Source organism: Manduca sexta, chromosome 10 (genome assembly GCF_014839805.1).
Source record: "Manduca sexta isolate Smith_Timp_Sample1 chromosome 10, JHU_Msex_v1.0, whole genome shotgun sequence".
NCBI classification, from domain to species: Eukaryota; Metazoa; Arthropoda; class Insecta; order Lepidoptera; family Sphingidae; genus Manduca; species Manduca sexta.
The window spans coordinates 8,086,473-8,105,689 of NC_051124.1; the positions used below are offsets into that span (position 1 = coordinate 8,086,473).

General features: G+C 31.6%; 1 protein-coding gene across 11 annotated transcripts in view; it reads left to right on the forward strand.

Annotated features, from left to right (window-relative positions):
- Positions 1-19,217, forward strand: part of LOC115448299 (dual 3',5'-cyclic-AMP and -GMP phosphodiesterase 11) — a 239,158-nt gene that overhangs the window by 130,175 nt on the left and 89,766 nt on the right. The gene's annotated exons all lie outside the window — the stretch shown is intronic.

Sequence of the window (19,217 nt, forward strand, 5' to 3'; positions counted from 1 at the left end):
TATAATCCATAGCGCTGGTTAACTATTACAAATTTGAATACAGAAAAAGCCATTTTGCACTCTTGTTTCTCATATCATAACGTATATTTATAAGCAGTAAAAATGGGAATTATGGATTCATTTCTTAGCGTAGAAACATGAAAAATGTTAATAAACTTTAAATAATATGTATCAACTTGAAAATTCATATCATTGTCTATTTTATTTTACTTCATGAATAAAAACGTTGAAAATGTATGCCCCTTGTTCTTGATATTTCTGCGATGCTATCAGCGATTGGACACATAGTTCCGATATAAAAAAGTCAACTGATGTCTTTAAAAGTACTTACAGAAGACTTGACATAGGACAATTTATTATCCTTTTAACGTGATGAGTAGGTTGCAATGTGATTGTTTCATGGATTTCAATCGGCATAATGTCGGTCAATTTACGAGACGATTGTAATAGCATTACATAACATTTGAATTGCATGAGTGTCCCGCACGTCGCGTGGTCTCAACCTTTATTAAATAATTTGTACTTCATAGTAAACCGTGGAAAGGAATCTTCCATACTGCAATGCTAAGGTTAAAGCCAAGGTTGCATTCATAATGTTTTCTTTTTGTATTTTGATAGGGTTTGGTAGTTCGAAGTGTAATTCGGGTAAGAAATTCAATTCGCGAATAGTTATTTCTTATGTTTGCGCGAATGTACATCGAAATAAAACTATATTTTGGATTCTATTGCGGTGTTTTATATTATTTTTCTTCCTGAAGTTTCAAAGACTGCAGCCTTGATGATCACGGGGGAATGTGTTGGTGTCCAAAAAGACAAAGTTACAATATCTACCTACAATACACAATTTAAAAAAATATATAAAAAACCACGATAAAATCCGAAAAATAGTTTTATTTCGACAATTCGCGTATCTTAATTTATATTCTATTCCGATAAGTTTAAATTCGCCTTCATGTACTGGTGAATTTAATAGCCTCATAACCTATTACTGGTATTTTCTTTTCTGTTTTTTTAATTTAATTAGCAATTCACAGTAATGTGAAAAAGTAATTGTTATTTTGCCGATAACTACAAACACGTTTGAAGTAAATGAATACAAACAAACTGAAACAACTAAAATGTTATGTCCGTGCAATTCAAAGGTAATCTAAATAGTGCTAAGTGCTAACAAATTTTTATTGTCTTTGTGTTTCAAATAAAAGATTTAAGATTATTTAATCAATGCAATAAAACATTTGTGTATGTATTGCAAGAGGGTTTGCTGTTACGATTTCAAAACAGACAAAGATGTAATAAGAAGGATATTAAACTTTTCCTTCAATATTATAGAGATTATAATTGCTGATTTAACGACCGGATCCACGTTCCATAAAAATATGTTTTCAAAGTAATGTGAACAAAACTTAATCATAAATCATTTCTACAGACGCTGTACAAGGTTAATGTTTGAATCCATTACAAAATCCTATTAAGATAAGGAAAAGAGAAAGTGTGTATTGAAAACATCTTGTGGCGTGGCGGCGCATTGTAAAAGAAAACCCAATAAATGGCATGTCAGGTTTGTAACGAAATGAAAACATTCAGCACCGACTAATTACTGAACAGGGGCATGGATCCTAGGCTGAGGTAAAAAGTAACCAGAAATCAATTGCGGAATAATTACGGCTTTGAGATATCGCTCATAGAGTCGTGAATAGCATAACAGATATAGGCGTATTGCTTAAATTCCTGCGGCAAAGTGTTGCGAGAGGGTGAGATCTCGATACATTAAAAAAGTTTCACGTGAGGCCAGTGCGTCAAGTGTACATTAAAGGCCCCCTTTGTACGTACTTTCTACGTAGCGCTTCCAAAGTTACAATACCAGTCAATGTATCGATTCCAATAATTTTGTTTCATCAAATGTGAATAACCTGGCAACGTATTTGTAGCCGTGTTTTATCGAATCATTAATCATATCGCACAATAGGTTACTTAGCGCGAGTAATGCGGCCCTTTCTGTAGCTTCAAATATATTACTTTCTGTATCTCGTTTCCGGGAACTAGATTTTATCCATTTTACGTGCGTTTTATTTTTGTTCGTTGCTGTTGGGTACACGCTGTCCATGAGTTAAATAGAGTTTATATTTATTTGTTTATTCGTGCACAAACGCTCGTGTTAACCAGTACGGGAAAACAGTCGGTACATATTTTGTTTCTGTTGATAATACTTATTATGTATGTGTAAGATTAAATCTAAAATATTTTCGTAATTACCTTTGTTTATGAGACGGGTTTGTGCAAATTTAATGTTGTACACAATTTTTGGATCATCATCTAAAATCACCATACTAAAATATAGCTATTAACCACGTTTAAAGTTTGTAATACCTACTAAGAATAATGGTTGTTACTAGCAATCGTTTGTAGCCTACGAATGTAAACCCAAAATTTGTTTATTACATATATTATTATCTATATACATAATATAATAATATAGTAGAATTTAACGTGTTTGTGCATTGAAAAAGTAATAAAAAATAAAGAGGTGACTAAAAAGAATAATAAAACACGAATTACCGATTTTTAGATTTTTTTCTGTAAATTTATTTTTCTGCTTGCTTGCTAGCGCTCATGTTCAATACTAAATAGGTTTGAATTTGTTACTTATCAGCTATAAGGAAATTTTAGGTACTACCCAAATTTCCTTATAGCTGATAAGTAAGAAATTTAAAGACCAAAACGCCGTCATAAATTATCTGAACTTTATCTTTGTATTTACCGTAGGTCTGGAATTAGTTAATCTTTCTATATTTCTTTTCAAACATATGTTTAGTATTCCCGATATCCGTCAATAGATTAGACTCGTTTTATAATGACAAAGCCTATTACTTGCTTATTATTAGTTTATGAATTATGGACTTTCAAAAGTATATTATTATTCTTCTATATAATCAATAGAAAGCATAGTCGAGATACGTTGAGCCAAAAATGTCGCTCTAAAAATAGTACTCTTGATACCACGTAATCCGAGCTAGTTTCACGATGAGAAAAGCACAAGTTGACATCCGCAAGATAGATGATTCCGTCGTATTTCTATTGTTGAATAAATCCTTTTACTCGAAGGCGAAGCAAAGGACTGTTATGATTTTATATATGGATGTAGTAAATTGGCAAGTTCGCCTATTATATCGTTCTTAAACTACTTCTCTTTTGGTAAATAAGGTAATCCTTAGATCAATAGCTGTCATTTGACACAATATAAAATTTAACACAAAACCCTTCTACTAATAGGTATTATAGAAAAGTATCCAATAACGATATGATAAGAATATATTTCTTCACGTCACGGTTTATATTGAAATTTGTTTTATAACTTTCAGTAAAATAGAACGAGCAAAGTTCACGTATTGAAGGCAATTCATATTTTCAAACATAATACAAAAATAATAAAACACGATCGTATTTCCCTAATCCGATAACAGTATCAAGACTGCTTTTTAAAATATGTGAAATATTCGTACGAGAGAATTCTTTCACAACATTTTCCAGGTAAACTCAGGAAACATAATATTATGCGTTGGACTAAGGATTTATCGCGGCGTCGTGATCTGCCGCTTTACGAGAACACGTGGGCAGTTCTTGTTTATTGCGTTGTAAAATAGTGATCTATAATCGAAGGGGTTTATTGCCTAACGCGGATCGTGGACACTACCCTAATGAAATTATATAATTCATCGCTTATCGTTAATTAGAATAAATCAAACCTAGTCGAATGTTTGGATGAGAGTTAAAACACACAACTATCTAGGTCAGTCATTAAAATTTATTTAAATCCATTGATAGTATACAGGACCCCTTATCGTTTTTTGAGCGTAATATTTACATTATTTATGTTTGGAGCGAGCTTATCCTTATAAGGTTTAAATTTAATTTCAATTAATACTAGGTTAAATATATTCTAAGTAATATTTAACTATTCCACGTAACTATAGTATGCTGTTAAGTATAAACTCATTCAATGTAGCTAAACCTATGATTTGAAATCTCACCATAAGATTTGTTCCAAATGTTGTAGAGAATACCTCTTCCTCCTTGCATCGTTTTCCTGAGGATCGTGATCTCCTGAACTTGGAATAATCTTTGTTTTATTAAGTTGAGCGACCTATTCCTAACTTTGGTATCGTAAAATGCAACATGAAGTTGGGTACAAGAGAGAATTAGGTTTCACTATTTGTACCTGAAATTTCTATTATACAAGAGATTGATCGCTGTCGTAGATGTATTTAATATATTTTTTAATAACGGTCGCATTGGTTGAGTTACAAAATTTGCTTTACCCTATTAAGTTCCGGTAACATTTCCGTTGGAATTCGTTTCCGATGGCAATATTGTGCAAATATTTTTGAATTACTAGCTGTGCCCGCGGCTGCGCCCGGGTGAAAATAAATGTGTCACGAAATTTTATGCAGCGTAAATCCCGACCCACGAGATTTTTTACGACCTCTACAATAGTAATCATTATATTTCAGTCAATTTACACAAAACTGTAATGTACTATTAACCTAAACCTTCAAGAATTGCAATAATTCTTGAAGGTTTTTTAGTAAAAACCGTACAAAAATTCGTTCAGTATTTTGAGAAATTCCACCACATACAGACAGCAGCTTTTGGGGGCTTTGTTGTATATGTATAGATAGATGTAGTCTCTGTTTTATCTCCCTAGGTTTAAATTTGAAACCGAAATTCCTTACCTTGATATACTTGGCCTTGTGTCTTTAACATTGTCTTGTTTCCTCAAGCTCTATTGTAAGTCACCCAACTAAGCGGTTACTCATTTAGAAGATATGTGTCAGGGGAGACATTCACGCTGCTGTGCCAATTTATGATATTATAAACATAAAATGATATCAAAAGCAGTGCGTATAGTTGTTACTAAGTTTTTTGACTATTTTGTAAATGAAACTGGTGACTAATGTACCTATGTATAATAATAAATGATTAATGTAAAAAAATAAACAAAGACAAGCAGAAAAAATAGAACAATGGTATTCAAATTAATTAAATTAAAAACATTACATTACAAACATTATTCGACCAGTCATTGTTAATTATTTAAAATGAAATGTGTTTTATATTATAACTAATTATAAGTAATGATAATTATCACCAAAAAGCATAAGATAGGTAGCAAGACTGCTTAAGTAATATGACCAATACTCAACCTTAGTTAGAATATTTTCTCAAGTAATGCTCTCGTCATGGTGGTTTTTATTAAACATTCCTGTTTGAAGCGCAATCGAATATTTGCGGTTTTGAAATATCTACATAATACATTTTCTTTATTATTAATTTACTGGGTCTAAAATATCAATATGTAATAAACAAGTGGACTTAATAATTAATAATTCAAGTGGAAAAAGTCTTTATATATTATATTGGAAGATTGATTGTAAGAGGTCTTTAGTCAAGTGGTTGAAATTGATTCGATTGTCGCATGCGTTTACAATAAATTGTTTTTACTTGCTGGCACGATATGTTTTTAGTACTGACGGAATCAAATTATTATTATACTTTCTTTAACTGTAAATACATTTGGTTATGTTAAATAGAGCTCCCCCAACGAGATAGACCGACGAGCTGGTGAGGGTCGCCGGGATCCGTTGGATGAGGGCGGCCCAGTACTGATCCCTGTGGCGCTCAATGGGGGAGGCCTATGTCCAGCAGTGGACGATTCCCAGTTGAAATGATGATGTTAAATAGAATATTGTTAGTCAAAGTACGTGCGCAGAATATTTAATAGCAGACACTTCAAAAGACAGAAGTAAATCTTTTTTAAAATAACAGAGATATTTCGCAACAGTTCCCTTTTTGTTTGAGCTGAGTTTTTGTGTTTAAAATTTAATATCATCGTATTTTTCATTCTTTTATAGAAAAACAACTTTTTTCACTATTTGTATTCATCGCGTTTGCCCCTACCATTAAAGTGAAACCGTTACTGGTGGCATTTTTCCGCTTTTGTGTCTTAATGTATCGGCAATGCTAAAGTCGGGTGGCTTGGGATTTCCTTTAGCGACGTTTTATGACAGCCTCGTAAAAAGCCTACAAGCCATTACGTGCTCCGAGATCTTGTACTGACTAGATAACCGTTTTAAGTAATACAAATTCCTATTCGATTTTCTCTTCATTTTGACGTGTAAAATCTTTATGAGATTTTATTTAATAGGCAATATATTTCTAGCCTATGGCGCATGGAATTGTTGGAAGTCTCGGTTAGTTAGATATTTTATAGTATTATTATTACTATAATCTTGTTGCTTAGACATTTATTATAATTCTTTTCATTCACGTCGATTGTCAATTTTCGCGCTAATACAGTGAATAGATTCTCTATAGCAACTAATTAAATAATATTTAAATGAGACATAACATATATGTGGCTTTAATTCGCTATTATCAAACCTATTACCATGTAATAGAGATATACCATGGCATAACTTTAAATACAAATTATTTAGAGTGTATCCATTGTTTAAATTAACTCATCTATCACTTGTTGCAACAAACGACGCAACTTTCCACAAATTGCTGTTGTTACACAATTAGAATTGTTTTGAAGCGTTATCAGTGAGCGGCATCTCATTAGTGAACAGTTAAGGGAATTGAAAAGCCATAATAGAGGCCGACGGTGAGGGAAGGTTGGATCCACCTGTTCGGGAACGGTCGCCGCGCCACAAAGCAATTTAAACTTGAGAAACAAATTGCTCCCGACGTATTCAGTTGAATTAGCGCTGATGTTTCGTCTGTCCAGTCTGTTTGTATTGTATAGGAGTGTGTTATTGTTTAGAGATGGTTTTGACTTTTAGTGGACTTGTTGAAGATTTCGAATGGTGATATCATGAGTTTAGTAGCAGAGATTTATGTTCAGCATCAGTTGCGAAAGGTCCAAATAATTCTTGCGGGCTTCCCTTCAGTCATTTGAATTCTAATTATAATAAGAACGTTTTGCAGATCGCGTTTATGCATTAATTATAGGGTGTTGGGTACCTTTTCGGAAAATTTCACCCTTCGCCACAGTTCAGCATTATAATTTATTATAATTTTAGTAACAAATTCCATATTGCTGCTATGTGGTTACACGTTTTTTGTTTTCGGTGTGCGTGGTCAAGAGGCAAAACCTTTTTAACAACTCAACCTTGAAGTTATGCAAAATAGTAATATATAAATATAAATAATATACACAATTAATAAGTTACATTATTCCTCTCATTAAATCGGTACGTTTCACGTATAAGGTTGTAAGTGAACATTTATTTTAGCAATAAAAATGTTATAATTCGCCATTGTCTTATTTTGTCGAGAACTTTCGCAAGAAAACAATTTTAAAATTTTGCAATAATTCAGAATGTAAAATTAATTATTCGTATAAAATTTGGCGTTTAACAATAAGGGTCTGATTCCCAAACTTTATGCGTGGGTAATGCCAAATCTTCGACAAAAATAAACGATATGAGTTTAATGAATATTTTTCTTGTATAAATAATTATGGCACCCATAATATTATTCGAACAATATTTTTTGTTATACATTTTACCTTTATTTAAATATGTTAAACGATGTTGTCATAGGTCTCCATTATTATTAAACAACCTAATTTAAAACGAAATATTGTCGGCAAATATTATATTAAGCATTTCGTGAAGAAATACTACAGATAATTTGAATATAATGTGTATATATTATTACGTATTTATTTCTCATATTATGAGTAACTTTATTTAAATAGTATATTTGTAACGTTGTAAAATCTTTATTTGAATCGTTTTATGCGACTTACAAGACGTACATCCGAATTTTTCATGCATTTAAATTTTGTATCATAGCCCATAATTCCATCCGCCCGTATAGCAAGGAACGACAAAATATTTTCATTTCACTCAACTTAAGCTAACTTTATTTTCTGGTGCACTCACACAGAATTGAATTACTACAGAGCTCTTGGTCTCGGTAAGTTACGACCAACTTTTAAGATTCCTACACAATATTGTTAATAAAAACTATTTTTACACAGCACAGAACGTTGCGTTGTACACGGTCCTGCAAAACCGTTGACCTTTCACAATGTAATATTAAATACATTTAATTATACTTTATGAACATGCAATGGCACATTGTATTGAGTGTTCGCAGTTCGTACTTATACGATAAATGGATTGTTCATTTTATGTCAATTCATTAAGTACTTAAGTTGAACAATTGTTAATCCACACGTGAATTAAAATGTAAACAAACACGTAGTAGAGTACCTATTACTTCAAATGTACAATTATATTGTTCTAAGACAAAATTACTTATGTCTAAAATAAGAAAAAGCCTACAAATACAGTAAACTAATATAAGCTAACAAGCGTGTAAAAACAGTGTCTTTCAATTCCATATTTTTTCGAAAATGACACTCGGAATGTAGTATAAATTGTTATATACAAATACGTATAAATACGTATAAAAAAGTCGCTGAATAAACATAAGTCTAAAGTTTGTTTATAACGTATACAGTTATAACATTAACTGAATGTCCTATTATTTTATTATTTATTTTGTCGACACGTCTATGTGCGCGTTCTCATAACTTATCATTTTATTTAACGTTTAAAATACAGATGCTGTTACAGTTTTACGAGGCTATATTTTCTCAGGTTCGAGCTGAAGGCGGCTTAAAAATACCATTCGGTTCACTTTTAGATACTGGTTTTATGGTCAACTTAATTTCCTCTATTGAACGAAGTTTTATGATGAATAAAACAGGCTACAGTTTACGATGTCATATATTTGAGCATGAGGTTATCAGTACGGCACTCTTGTTGGCCATTGATAAGTTATCGCCGGCTCACGTGCCGCGAACAGTTAAATACAAAACAGATTACATCGGTCACACAGCCGAAGCAACTTATCTATCACTCGAGCAATGACAATATTGACTTGCCATTCAGGAGTACGTCGGTGTTTTTATGTACGTTTTGGTGTCGACGTTTGTTTTATCTGTTCGTTCGGTGTCTGGGTTCATGACGGCTGCCGTCATGTATATAAAGGCCAGTCGTAGCAATGCTTTTTCTAAACACGTTTCGGATAACTCAATATATCTACTTTTATTGAAATAACTGAAGCCGTTATTATTTTTCGAAGATAGTTTTTGACGTGGGATAGGTACGAATTTGAAATGTTTAGCATTAATTTTTTACATTAGACTTATATTTATAATGATAACATTGACTTGTCTGAATTAGATTCCTAAAAACTATTAGGAGTTCGTTATTGTGTTACTATTTCCTCTGCCACGTGGCAGTAATACCAATGTAAATTCTAAAATCGATAATAAAGTCCGGTACAATGCAGGACATTGTAATTCCAAGTTCTGAGTGGTATTAGATTGCTCAACTTATCATACAAACTTGATCTTTGTATGATAACTGTAATAAACACTGTAATAGCTACAAGACCGGTGAATAAATTGACATTATAATATAGAAGTTTGCCAGGCTTCAAACTCATTAAAATTCACTAAAATAATAAAATATTCAATACGAAAACCAGTGATTCAGATATGAAATATTAGTTTCTCTTCAATATCTATAATGTACAGACATCGGTTGACTGGTAGAGAATGCCTACGGCATTAAGTCCGCCTGTATACATTTATATATTAAGTGCAATACATAAAATCAAATAAATAAACATCTGCCTGATAAATTAAACGTATAGGTTATAAATAAAAAATCTTTAGAAATAGGTTACATTTCCACACACTCGCAACAATTTACTACAGCGTATCTGTGTATTCCTAACCGCTCGATGGTTCACGTTTGCGGTTCATGTATGCAGAACAAATTGCTACGCTAAAGGATTATTGTGAGCAAATAGTAATGCACACCGCCGCGTCACAAGTTACATAAAACGGCATTTATATTGTACTAGTTGACCCGACAGACGTTGTCCCGTCTTAACTATGAATTTGCAGCGCGCATTCTGTCAATCGCTGACAGTTATTTAAAAAAAAAAAATGACAGTTATATAAAATTAATATGTTCGTTAAGTTTTCTTAAATTTTCTAATTTTCCGCGCAATTTTTTGATTTTTTTCTTTCATAAGAACCTTCTCCTGACAATAACAAACACAACAAAAAATAAAATAGTGAAATCGGTCCAGGCGTTCACGCGTGATGGCGTGACCAAGGGAAATATGGTTTCATTTTTATATATACAAATATTGTATATGCGTACTAATTGTAAATCAGTATACATATTACTAAATCATTATTGGTTTAGGTTTACCGATGCTTTGTTTCTATTTATTTAGCTATGTTTCTCTATAATTATAAGCTTTTAAAATCTAAATGAACGATCCATTTACGAGTATAAAATTCTGTCGAATTTTAACGCGGCGTTATTCGTTTTTTTTTCTGTCGTATAATTATTTTAAATAATAACAAATTGTTACCTAATTGTGATGTTCTTACTAATTGTAAAATGTTTTGTACCATTGAAAAGAGTAGCATACAAAGTTAAATCAATAGGGGACCGGACAGGTATTACCAAAAAATCTGAAATTCAGTTTAAAGTAAAGTTTGTAATATTAAAAATATTATCTCATATTTGTTTTTGTAAAAGAGTTGTGATTTGTATTTTTAAATCAATAAATAAAATACAATAATTATAATATTTTTAGTCTATTCTTTACGGCAAATGAAACACCAATCACGGCGCATGACGTCACACGTGGGTAAAATGTAAACAAACAGACGTCATCTGGATGTCATACCGCGTTGTGTTATTTTAATGCTTTAAATGTGTTTTTTGTCACAGAACTGCTCTAATAATTAATATTAATTTATACGGGACGTTGTTACTATCTTCCAGCTTAACGTTTACAGATTGTTTAATCGTTAATCATAAAAGACCGCTAAAAAATATCGTTGGTGCGTCGTACCTGAATGTAATAATACTTCTATATCTTTACCAAACAAATTATTTATTGATGTACCACGAAAAACAGATATACTAATAAAGTGGTTGCAGTTAGCAAGACGAACCTACGACGGAATGTCTGCAGACTCACCGATTTAGTTCTGTGAGGATCACTTTGATGTAAGTAAATAAAAAATAGTGTTTCGGTTTAAAATAAATCGATGAATATTTCAATTAATTAAATCATTTGTACACCCAGGGAGGTTATGGTTATGAGATGTATTTATTTATGTTTTAGCTGCCACATGATACGGAATAGAATATTTATTTATATAGAATTCTGGATGTTACACAGTAACCTGAGATTAACACGGTCTATGCAGTGTTGCCAAATCATAATTTCTCTTTACCCCAGGATTATTTGGAATTTAAAATTTTACCCTTAAACCAATCATAAATAATTCGGTACTTTTTTTTTCTATATCGTTATCTATGCAGACGCCACTTCTTTCTTCACTTCCACTTCAATAATTATTAATTTAATTATCTCATTTTATTAGGAACAACTAGCTGTACACGAAAATTGTATTGGATAAAAAATTATAATTGTTTCATGGCCTACAATTTTTGTAGGAAACATCTTTCTCTAAGCTCAATATTTATTACAATACCGTGAAACAATAGCTTTAATACCTTAACTCGTAGAATTACCCCAAAAATAACCATAAAAATACCCTGCTGATTCAGTTTTACCCTAAATCTAGGGTAAATATTCCTAATCTGGCATTATTGAATCACTGTTCAAATGACAAGATTTGTCAAGTTGCTTTATCCACGTATGACGTCACACGAGACGAAATGACATAATGTAGCGTTTGCGCGGGAATTATAGCTATCTAACATTTAGGCATGGTTTTATGTACTTTTTAAGCTTTATTTGTGCAAAATACTATTTTTCTTGGCTATTTATATCCACAATGATCAATTTAAAACACCTTCTGAAAATTTGTCCGGTCCCCTATTTATTCCAACTAAAAAGTCAAACCTGTAACTCGCATCCTAGACTCGTTCATACAATTAAATCCCTAACAGGAGACTGTTTCACTGATGCCATTCCACTATTTGATGATAGAATGCATTTGACGATGTACTAAAGTCAAGGGCGCGGAGTCGCCGCCGCTATGCGCCGTGGCGTTTTCCGAATCTGCAATGTGTGGGCGGAAGAACGCGGCCATCGCTGGAAAATCCTATATGTGATCGTATAAATACTACATTGTAAAACAGTGAGACAGAATAAAATTATGTAATGATCAATTTTTTTTTATTTTGAACTATCTCCGAATTTAAAATTGCTTTAATTTTTTCTCTAACGAAGTTATGTACGTGAGCATAGTATTGCCTGTGACTATTTCGCGTATTACTTACACTGCAACGGAATACTAATAAGCTTAAATATAATACTTGGATTATTCAAGTGTAACTGCCCTTTAAAACCGTACAAGTTTTACATAAACAGAACACCAAGCATTAATGTAACAGCTAAAAAAAATGTTGTATATTATATAACTACTTATCCCGCGTGAAAAAAAAAAATCCGGAATGAAAGACCCGCTTTATTAATTCATTCACCTTGGCATAGTGCGGATTGGTAGACTTCACACACCCTTCAAATTCCTACAAAGAACTTCTCAGGCGTGCAGTTTTCCTCACGATATTTCTCTTCAACGTTAAACCAAACGATAATTCACAAAGAATATACATATAATTTTTAGAGAAGTCAGAGGTGTGTGCCATTGGGTTTTGAACCTGCGGACATTCATCTCGGCAGTCCATTCCACTTCCAACTAGGCTATCGCCGCTTTTTTTAGCCTATAGTACTCAGGAGTAAGGAAGTAAAAAAAATTAAAATCGGTTTAGTAGTTCTGAGATGAGAACAAACTAGCAAACCCTTCAGCTTTATATATTAGTATAGATTTACGTCGAGTCATATTGTCAGAAAATATCTCTGTAGTTTCTCTCTTTACAAAAATATGTAAATCTGGCGCACCATCTCTCACGCATGGCTTCAAATAATCTAGTTCAAAACACGTGCTTCGTATATCATCGTGTTAAGCCGTGATGTTACGTATTTCCCCAGTGAATAAGTAGCTTGTTCTTACGTCACTGATATTTGATATCTAGCATAAAACAGAAAAAAATGTACAGTGTGACTGCTCATGTCGCTCCTTGAATACAAAAGGGACACAAATCGAAATCCATAAATTTTACAGGACAGCCAAAACAAATTTTTGAAACTGTTTTTTTATAATATTTCATATATTTATTAATTAAATATAAGATGTTAATATATCATTAGATGCGTATTTCTAAGCTCTATCTATCTACAATATAAACTTTGTAATAGCTGTTGCCTATTAAGAAAAAAAAGCAAAAAAGTCCCTTTTGCATTCAAAATTTGAACCAATATTATAAAAATATGTCAAAAATTAAACACGGTTTTACAAATAAAAATGGTTTATTGTACCTTTTTGGTAAAAAAACGTATTAAAAAGTTTAATCTTATTACTAAGTAAAAACATAAGTGAATGGACAACAGGAAATCATTGTATTAAAAAATCTAAACTAAAAAATCTTAACTTATTTTTAAGTAATATAATTGAGATCAACTTTGTACGTAACTATTATTCAGTAAAATTAAACATCTCTCTAAAACAATTATATTTGTAATAATAATAGAAAAAACAAGAGATAAAACTGTAATAATCATCATCAAAATATACATAAAATAACCATATTCATTAATAAATCTCTAAAAAACTCAAAAAATAATCAAATGACGACACTAATTTGTCTCTCTTTAACATTAATAATTTAAACAAAACAAAATACGAGATCAGTTCTAAAGGCACATAATTCAGTAGCAAAATACTATAGCTTATATGTAATAATATTATTGCACAATAACAATCTAAGTAGTCTTACAAAATCACAGTTATAAACAATTTAAGGCACTTTTTACGTAAACTATTTTAAGTTACAATTTATAATCGTTATTTATTATTGTTATGTTAATGTTTGTATGAAATTTATAAGTCTTTATTATCAAAAGGAACTTTTAAAATTAACTATTCTAAATTTTATCACAATTAGGTATCTATTATTAAAATTACAAATTTCGTAAAAGCTTTTGGTAATACTTAGAAGAAAAATCTGCAATTGATGAACTACTGGATGTTTATGATCGGCTGGAATTGGTATCAGAGTTGCTTGAACTGCTACTCTAGTCACTCTGTTCAACAACTATTTTTGGCCTATTTATGTCTTTTGGTATTCGTTACACAGCTTACTTCACTGTCTTCATCCGCTAATATTGATAGGTTAAGGTCAGGTTGACTGTCTGCTATAGAACTTGTATCTGAAGAATCAATGGGTAACGTGACGGGTAGACTGAGTGCAGCTGGAGTATTAAAGCAAGTTTTATATTGCACATTATTATTGTGGCCAGGTAATGCTTGAACTTTTTCCGATTCTTGAACGGAGGTTGCCATATTCAACATTTTTCGTGCTCTATTCATTTTGTCAATCTGTAAAAAAAACATCTTTAACGTTTTATAACTAAAAAACATAAAATACCCACAATTCTATACATATATTATACAGTCCTTAGTTCATACACACAATACATACATACACTAAAATATACACACAATCAAATACATAACAATCCTTAATATGACATTTTCAATACCAATTTGCCAGGAATAACACTTTAATTATAATTAACAAATTTAAGCTACCACCTCATATTTAACATTCAAATTCACAGAAAATATGGGGCAATGCATCTTAATCACATATTTTTCAACATTTACGAATATCTACCCGTATTATTATAGGTCCCTATAAACACTCACTGATATTATTTAAAAAACTTTAAATTAGTGACGAAAGCTACAGGGACAGGGCTTCAAATTAGTTTATATTATTAATTTACAAACAAATAAATACGAGTATGATTTTTAAATTAAAAATCACTGAATTAATAAGAATAGAACAAAATTAACATCAAAATGGTAATTTTTATTTTTAAAATTGTAACGAAAACTAAAATTATTATCATGCAAAACGGCCATATTTCTGGCCTTCCCATTCTAGCACGCTAAAAATAATTATTTATTCCACTATAATTTAATGCAAAAGTGACGTATTTCAAAATATGGCAATTTTGTATTACAAAATATAATAACAAATACTAATGTTAGAATGCAAAACGGACGTTTTCCAAAATATGGCACTTTTGTATTATATATTATGGTTACAAATACTAATGTTAGAATGCAAAACGGACGTTTTCCAAAATATGGCACTTTTGTATTATATATTATGGTTACAAATACTAATGTTAGAATGCAAAACGGACGTTTTCCAAAATACGGCACTTTTGTATTATATATTATGGTTACAAATACTAATGTTAGAATGCAAAACGGACGTTTTCCAAAATATGGCACTTTTGTATTGTAAAATATAATCACACTTACCTGAAATTTTGAATCCAATACAGACGTATTTTGGATTGTGGCACTTTTTCACGCAACCGACGTACGTTTGCGTTGAATCTCCGGGCGCAACTAACAAAATGGCGGTTTTGCACTGACATTACCTGTCAAAGTGAGCTAATGCAAAAATGGCGGTAAGTCAGTGCAGCCATAATATAAGCAAAAATGATGGGAGTTTTTTTTTCACTATAAAATATAGTCGGTTCAGGTGTCATTTTTGCAATAAAACGATTTTCATTTTTTTTTTAATTGTGGCCCTTTTGTATTCAAGGAGCGATGTGTGAACCCTCTTCATATGACGGTAAGCTTTAAGGTGGTAGCTCAAGGTCCATTTTCATACATTTTGTTTCGGCGTTAGTAATTTTAAGTCTAGTTGGTGATTAGTTCTCGCAGTTGAAGAAAAACGTAAAAATAATTAATAATCATGGATATTTCGGCCTTTAAAATTTAATATGACGAAATTTTAAAGGCAGAAATATCCATGATTATTAATTATTTTTACATTTTTCTTCAACTGCGAGAACTAATCACTAACTAGACGTGAATTTAAATTCTTTACTTGCCAATACTTGTTTAGTTACCCAGATTAAAGCCGAAACAAAATGTATGAAAATGGACCTTGAGCTACCACCTTAATGGAAAATAAATTACTTTCATTCTTCTTTGTTATGACGATCATGTAATGGGATCTGCGAGGCTATTATTGAACAAAACACACCAGTCTTTCTAATCGTTTCCTTTATTATTTAGACAACTGAGAACACGCATATTCCTTTTAATAATATCGTAGAGAAATATTTTCAAATAATAAGATTTAATACACGTGGTTTTTGTTTTTAATACTCCCACAATACTCAAATTCCTTCGCACACAATTGGTTAGCAACATCCACGGGTTTAATATATCAATTTGGATAAAACCTTATTACTCGCACAATGGTTTGTGAATATTGTATTACACGACAATGTACCACGTTTTCACTATAATTTCACACGAGACAATCTCGCTAAGTGCTCGCATAGTTACAGCGAAACGTCCAAATGGGCTTGTTAAATTAAATGGATTGTAAATATTTCAAATTAGAGAGACACAGCATCAAAGTCTTTATAACAACATTGCGTGCATACGTAAAATTGTTGTTGGTGAAGTTTCAAGTTGTTTGCATAACGCCCTCAGCAACGAGGGGCACAATTGCTATCATAACACGAGGGTTAGAGAAGGCATTTTAACTCAACCTCCGGGCTACTGAAATATTTGCCGGCTGACATAAGGATTCTGCAAGTTTAACTATTTTGGTATTTATGACCGCGCCCGCGTTCATAAATGTTTCATTCTATGATAAACTGCGGGTTAGGCCGGAATAAAATAAACTGTTGATGTTATATAAAATATTTTAATAGTAACATATCATATATCAAAAGGGATTTGCAGGTCGTAAAAGTTTAGCGATTTCACAGCCGGTTGTTTTATTTTGTTTGATAATAAATTATACAATACGTGAAATCATTAGAATTCTATAATAGTTATAGGAACGTTTCTATGTATTATTAATGGGATAAATTGAAAAAAAATTTCGTATATTGCCTGCGTACTCTAGGATTCTTGCAAATATACTTCTTACTATTTCTTGTACAGTAAAAATTTAGAAATCCATATTTAATCAACTTAAAATAACCTTTGGATTTTCTAATCAGTCTCCATAGTAGAGGACGCTTTTGAGAGAGTATTTAAAACAACGCTAATATTATTATATTATATATTATTATTCCTGAATAACAACTAAGCGTAGTCAGCGTGATTCACATAATTACATGTATTTCATAGCTAGTACACCGTACCCAAAATTAGATTAAAGTGAACGCCTACTGTTACGGAAACTTTATTATGTCGGAATATCTAAGGAAATCCTACGCACACAGGTATGAAATTTCTCGGTAACATTAAAGTAAAGCCTTGTATCCACTATGAGATACCACCGCCAAGCGGCGCTGCGCAAATTGTGAAATTATTAAAGGGTATTGTACACAGTGTAGCATTATTGGGATTATAAGACTCAAAATAATGGTAAACCCAAAACCAAGATATATAATTGGACTATTTTAAGAACTTATTTTAATATTTAAAGAAGGAATCACGAAATTCGGCCTAAAATTTTTAGAGTGATCAGTGTAAATACATGAAAAAATATAAGCACACGATTTAAAAACCTTCTCATTTCTGGAAGTTGGTTAATAACATTTGGTTGTGTGCAGCCGAGCCTTCACATTAGGAGGACGACTTACATTTCGCATCATTCATTAGAAAAACAATTCAACATCTGATACTCATATCGTAGTACAATGTACATACATATATATCGATGCTATTAGCAATGTTCTACAACAACGCGCGACGTTATCAGTTGGGCGCCACGCTCTACGCCAAAATTTTGCGTCATCTAATGTTTAGTGGATATGAGATTCAAATATATTGCTCGTTACTATTCTTATAAACATTTGGAACACAGTCTATATTCACGGAATGAAATTTTCTTTAAAAAATAAAATTCTGTTTCGGAGTCGGTCATATTAATATCTACGATAACTTCGTCACCTATTAAAAGTTAATTTATTCATGGACTAGCTGCGGTTACAATATCAAACATTTTGAGGGTATGTGAAGTCTGTCAACTAGCGCTAGGCCAGCTTGGTGGACTTAACTCTCTCAATAGGTAGTATTAAATACAGGAACTGTATTATTAATTAATGTTTTTGCTATTCGAAGCACAAGAATTATTTCAGAAGAAAAAAAAAATACAGTGAAAATATTGCTTTGCTTGCTACTTTTTTTCTACTAGAAAGTGGATAACATTAGAATTTCCATATTTACTTCGTTTATTTATAAATCTTTTCCCATCTTCACGGAAATTTCCGATTACAAAGTTCTCGGAATGAAACAAATACAATTTTCTTAGACGTAATGGTAAAAATACTGTCCTCTTGGATTAGTGTTATATATGGGTTGGGAACTGGAGGTTTCAGTCTCAAATCGTAGGTCAAGCAACACTTCGAGTAGGCTTCCATAACACGAACTTGGTGGAATTTACTTGCAAAAACTGCGTTGTGATATTATTGGTAAAATAAGATAATAGTAACAAAAATCAGAAAAAAAATACTTAATAAATTACCATTGATCGCATGCTCATAGTTTGTACATTCAAATAAAAATATATCTAAAACGAATCACTATATCTTAAGTTACATTTTGTTAATCACTGAAGTAACTTATAAGTGAAGTCGGGATTTAATTTCGAGATTCAACTTAGATTAGTTTTTACGAGACTATTATATGGCAACATTATATTGGCAGGTCAATAGAGAGCTGAAGTTATGACACTGATATTACGATGACTCTGATGTTAGTGTAATTAAACTTATAATATGTAATTAATTTGATTATCAAGCGTATGTAAATATAATTTGTAATTTAAATGCATTTTAATGGACATGCCGCCGTGGTTTAAATAAATAATAAATATGCAAATGGTGCGCGGAGTACTTACAATGTGTGTAAAATATGGACATTTCATTAATATGAAAACAGTTAACTAGATTCTTTCATTATACGCATGTCACAATCGATTATTCAGTATTGTTTATCGATATAAATTAACATTACTAGGCGTTAATTAATTGTAAAAGAATGATAAATCTCTAACCTTCAAGTTTGTAATATGTTTGAA